Here is a 6,000-nt window from a genome sequence, read left to right on the forward strand (position 1 = left end):
TCTCCTTTGCAACAAAATCCACAACTTTCTTAGAAACCACTGGGCTGATGTGCTGCAAGTCATCCTTAAGGCACTGACCAAAACCATCACCTAATGATGTGCACCATGGGCTGCCCCATCTGCATCTTCTTGCAAAGTATTTGCTTGTATTTGGATTATAACCTCTTTGAAACATGGGCCGTTTTAGTTTGTATTTGTGCAGCACTCAGACAAATGGCATCTTTATCCCTCTTTAGGATTCCAGTGGGATATTGTAGGACAAATACACAGTAATCATATTTAATAAAGCAAACAGAGCTAATTTAAATCGCTGCTTATAATACATTGATATGTAATAGGTCATAAATAAAAAACGACCTACACATTGCCTTGGATATCTTTCAGTGTGTGCTTTAAGAGGAGTCACTAAGTCAGAGTATCATCAACCACACTTTCTAAAGCAAGAAAACCCAAATTGCTGTGGCCATATAAGACTGTTGGTAGTCAGGAGACACAGAGGGAAAGTTTAAAGTTCAAACTTTCATCTCTCTTGTTGTGTTTCATCCCTAAAGCTCTCAACAGTACCTCTGAAAAGTCATTTCACTACATTCTTAGGCACTAAGCTGTAGTTCATAGCAGTCACTTGCAGGTGGTGTCACTGGGCTTCGGTCTGGACAAATGAAAAATTTCTTTGAATTTAAATGGATTTTGAAACAAAGCTGTGTATGCTTGTGCACAGAAAGCTATAAATAACCCTTTTTAGAATGTCTTGTACTGTGCACATGACATATTTCTGTTTGGTTGTCTTCCTATTTGTCGATCACGTTTTTTCATCCTGTGTTTTCTAGTGGCATTTAGGTATGGTTAAGTGTTAATCAGAGACTTATAATTTTCATATGTGTCTCCTTCACAGTAAATGCAAAAATGGTCACAGGGCATTCTCTTCTTCCCTAATTCATAAACGGTTGAGGGATTCCTTTGTCCTTACAGAAATTCCTCTTGGGGGGTAAAGTATAGCCTGATAGCTGATCACAGTAAAATTTTGTGCATGTAGCAAAGACATCCAAAATGTAAAAAGCCTCACTGCCTTAGCTGTAGTGAGTACTCTGGTGGCTACAGCAAACGCCTTCAATACCTACAGCACATTTAAGTCATTACAATGAGAGGACAGGTCACTTCTTGGTGTCCTCTGGGGCCTTGCCAAAGAAGAAGTTGTTGAATGTCCTCTGCTATTAATTGTTTAATTCCCTTGGGGTGACACTCAGTTCCTGGCCATATGAATACATTGGCAGTCTGATGTGACTGTGCAACTAATCTGTGCAACTGCAATGGTGAGGTACTTCTAGTACAGATATGTGTTTTATAAAGACCAACGTACAGGATGCTAGCAAGACCTGACTCACTGGGTTACGTGCAAGTCTGATCCTCCAGTCAGAAAACATTAATTCATACCCATATGTGAGCAGGGAGCAGTCACCATAACCCGAAGGCTGATCACACCAGATGACACCAGAAATTCAACTCAACCAAACACAAGTGGAAAGGGGAGAACAGCTCTCCCTAGTGTATAATAGAAGCACTAGAAGGCAGCTGGAAATTGGGAAGGATTTTTAAACAAAAGCAAAGTTTTGGCAGGACAAGCCTGCTAAGGGGCTGTGCAATGGCACATGGGCGGTCTCGAAGTGGGCCTTTAGGGACAGAGATGGTGGTTGCCCTCAGAAATCCCTTCCTATGCTCCTGTCCTGATGCACTGGGCTGGCACAAGCCACTAGGTACCCACTTCAGCTGCACAATTAGATGGGAATAAAAGACGCATTTACCTTTCTCTGATCTCTGAACTGAGGGTGGGGATGATGAGGAAATTTCACTATTTCCCAAGGTCCAATCTAGCAAAGTATTTCCATTACATTTCCAGTATGCACTGTCTGAATTGGGTCAATTAAGACCCAATTCAGACCCAAAAAAACCAAAATTTTAAAAGTCAAGTCTGTGTTTAAGTATGTTGCCCAAACACTATGTGGGCCACATGCTGATAACTGGATTTCATGTGGCATGCCCTTTCCATTATTCAAGAGAAATCTTCCTACTCAGAACAACAAATAAAGCCAAATCCTTGAAAATATTTGATTATTTCTTTTATTTATTCCAATCAAGTTACTGGTAAGCAGGCAACTAAATATCTGAAGGAGTAAAGGCTCAGTCATAAAAGGGTGATATCCGGTCTGTAAAGTCCAGCGCTCCAGTTAAGAAATACACTGGAGTGTAGGTTACATGAGCACGATATACCAAGGTTTTTTCTTTCACATTTCAGTCTGCACAGTTTGAAATAAAATGTCATTCAACTTTACATAATAAGTTCAAACAAAAATTATAATTGATGAGCCATAATGATTTAGAAGATTAGCTAGGGAACAGTTCTTTTCTATGCATACCATGGTTAAAAAATATTACTATATTAATTCATACTATGTCATTAAATAAAATGGTTTTCTAATTCTGACTCCCTTCTCTGTATGAACCTACTGAAATGCCACAAAAAGACAGCAGTATTAGGCCATATCCTTTGCTCCCTTTTCATACAAATTCCCCCTTGAAGTAATGAGTAAGGTTAAGTCAGAAGAGGGCCCCATTTTCTTTGGCCTTGATCTCATAAATCCTTGCATGATGTACATCTGGAAGCTTAAAAGTGTTGCTCTCAAGGCTAATTTTGTGGCAGAAGAGTCTGGATGGTGTAGCATAGTGTGTTTGAGTGCCAGCTAACTGTCTTGTGTCGTTTGTCCTGTCACTGTGCTGGCTTTCCTCGCCTCCTCCCATATGAAACTTGCCTTGGTTGTTTTCCAGAGCAAGTACAGGCAGACGCTGCATCTGGGCTGCAAGGAAAGTTAGGTGAGAGCTGAAATCTTCCACTTAGTGCATGAACGATTCCCAAGAGCCTGTTGTCTTACACTGTTCTCTTCATAACGAGAAGGGCAAAAAAAAGGGCACAAAGACAGTTAAGATGGGTGACTGATGAGCACAGGAGTCTTGGTCTGGTGTAAATCTGGTGTAAAAGGAACATGAATTTCAGCAGAATCAATTCCTCTGACTGAACGTAGATCCTCAGAATCGTACTACCCCTCCTCTCTTGCTTTCCTCTTAGAATAGGAGAGGCTGTGTTGATACCAACACCAGGCCTGGTTATGAGGAGGTCATCTCCCCATTCAATACTGTTTTCTTGAGTAGTGCACTGGTCTCCAGACTGTCCTGGCTTGAAGGACATTTTGATAGGATTTCAGTCGTTTCTAAGCATTTCTTCTTCTTTCCTCTTTCTTTCTTCCTACAAAAGTCTATATTTTCAGCCAGAAGGAGCTATTATGTTTGGTAACTCTCATCTTCCATATAACACAGACCAGAAAACTTCACTATAGCAAGTTTCTATGCAAGCTGCAGAAAGTCCTCATAAAGGCAGCCACTCTCCATGTAGAGATCTCACGTGACAGAATCTGGCCAAGCTACTCCAGGGCTTGATTCACCCCACTGTTTAAAAATGTTTAGAAACTTCTTGAAGTTTGTCTCGCTATAACATTCAACCACAAGGATCATGGTGTGTCTTTTTCTGACAGATTTCCATAGCTAATCCCTTCATTCACAGTCGAGTCAGCAAAGTGAACAACTAAGTACTTTCCTATACTTCTATGTAATTTTGTGTACTTCCAGATTTTATTTTTGTTCTTTCCTAGGTATATTCTTGCTCTCCAACTCAGCGGATGGGCTCTCCTTCCTCCCCTCTTTACTATACTAATGTTGTGATCTTGCACTCCCCTTTATGCCTCCTCTTTTGTCCAAGACTTGTGAGACCACAAGCCCTGTGGCATAGTCTCATCTTGTCTCGCTACTCATCTTCAATTATATAAGGAATCAGAGGATGGTGTCTAGCAGACACCATGTGACATTTTGTGAGAGGATTGTACTTGAGGGAATACAAATAAGTAAAAACTTAACTTCTGAGATGACTGAAGTGTAGGCTCTGAGAACTGCTGAGCGCAGCTGATAAAGATTAAAGCTCATATCTTAGCTAAACACAAGTTTCTAAAAACTAATGATCAGCTGCTTTCATAGTCTTACATATCCTGAATCCACCAGAAGATAATATGTCTCCCGTTTCAGCTGTGGAAACTCAGCCATGGTAAAGCATAACCCAGTTCAGATGATGATACTTACATTAAAACCATCAAGAAACATTTTTGGATGCTTCCGTGCCAAGTCAGATGGTTTTAGCATTTTGTCATGCAGCACGCAGAAAAAGACACAGGAAGCCCGGTTATCACTGTACACAGACAGTGTGTACTGTACCTACCACCAGATAGGTAGCCTCAACCTGAAAGAATTAGGGGCAAAAAAGACATGTTCCTGCCCTGGGGCTAGCCACAACTCCTGTCACGTTTTGTGAGGTAATGGGCAAATATCAGGCCCATAGTTCCTCTTCCTCCTCTGAGGGCCCTCAAAACTGATGGAGAAGGAGTGGTGCTCTTGGGCAGATCCAGATTAGGTGGTGCTGTGACCCAGCAGCTTTGACCACGTTCAGCACCCTGGCAGGCTCAAGGGAAATCTCCCAGGCATGAGACAGGGAAAAGGCGGAGGTGAGACCCGATTGGCAAGGACTCACTCAGAGCTTAAAAAGGGAAATCTTTGGTCAATCTCTTGTTCTCAACTGCTAGAGACATGTTCAGCAATTAGTCTTCTTTCCCATCAAGAGCTAGCAAGGCTCTAAATACCAGTGGACCTTTCCAGAACAAAGCTCAGGAACTTCCATGCTAAATGAACACATTTTGGGATGTTTTGATTTGGGGTGCCAGGCTTTAGGTCCACTTTCAGAAGTACTGAGCACTGCCCACCAAAGGAGGGTTGCCTACAGCTGTCGGTGCTCAGTGCCCCCAGAAAACACACCTCAAGGGGGTTCTACACAGCCAAAAATCAGGAACAGCTTTTGAAATGTGCAGGCTTCCAAAGCAGCTGAAGCAGCTCTGTTACTAACCAGCCAACTTGCTACATTGCCAGTCAGGCCTTCTCTAGCAGCAGCTTTTAAAACCAGATTTGATCACTGAACAATTTTATTCATTGCAATTTCTGCAAGTGCTACTTTGTGAATATGGGCTTGGAACCACCGTCTCCTTTTTTGTTGTAGCAGTAGTTAGACCCTCATGGTATCTTAGCTGGATCAATTCTGGATTCAAATGAGAATTCAAGAGGAGCAAAGGAAAACGGTGAGGGAAATTCTTCTCTTTCCCTCACACACTAGCCAAAGAACAGCCAGCCTCCCCCACCTTCACTTCATAGATATCCATCTGGATTTCCATGGATATCCACCTAGATATGTATCTGCGTAACCATCTTGGCATTATCTGCAGTTGATTGTGCAGGTTTTTTTTATTTCAGTGGGGCTAGAACTTCACTCAAATTCTTGACGGAGTCAAGGAAAATTGTGCATGCGTCCCTGGGGACAGAGCTTTGCCTTCTTGTACAAGGTATAAGAATCTCCAAAACAGCCCAGCTGGGCAAAAAACAAGGACAGGATAGCCTTTCCTGAGCAGCAGTGTGGTTTGGAGGCCAGGTGTGTTGGAGCGAAGACTGGCTCCTACATGTGATCCTTGGCAGCACCGAGACACCCATCTCAGCCTTCAGACTGCACCAATGCGTTGCTGGACTGACAGCAGCGCTGCCACCACGCGCACTGTGCTCCTCATGACAGCCTTTGAGTGAGATGTGGACGCACAGTTTACTGGATGACCTTTTTGGTTTCTCAGCAAAAAGGGTTTTCTCTGCGTTAGAGACAACCTTAGTGATTAAAACTTCTGTGAAGCAAAACAGAGTTACTGGATTTGTGATTTAAGCCCTTCTTGTGTCACCCTTTTTGATACTGGCTCAGGCTGTTGCTTCTCTGTCTCCGTAGCTGCAGGCAACTGGGAGTGTCTTCCCTTGTCTCAGGCAGCCAAGAGGTACCAGCAGCTAAGCCAATACAAAATAACGAATACATAAAGCTTG

The sequence above is a fragment of the Chroicocephalus ridibundus genome, chromosome Z (assembly GCF_963924245.1).
Source record: "Chroicocephalus ridibundus chromosome Z, bChrRid1.1, whole genome shotgun sequence".
In the NCBI taxonomy this organism is placed as follows: domain Eukaryota; kingdom Metazoa; phylum Chordata; class Aves; order Charadriiformes; family Laridae; genus Chroicocephalus; species Chroicocephalus ridibundus.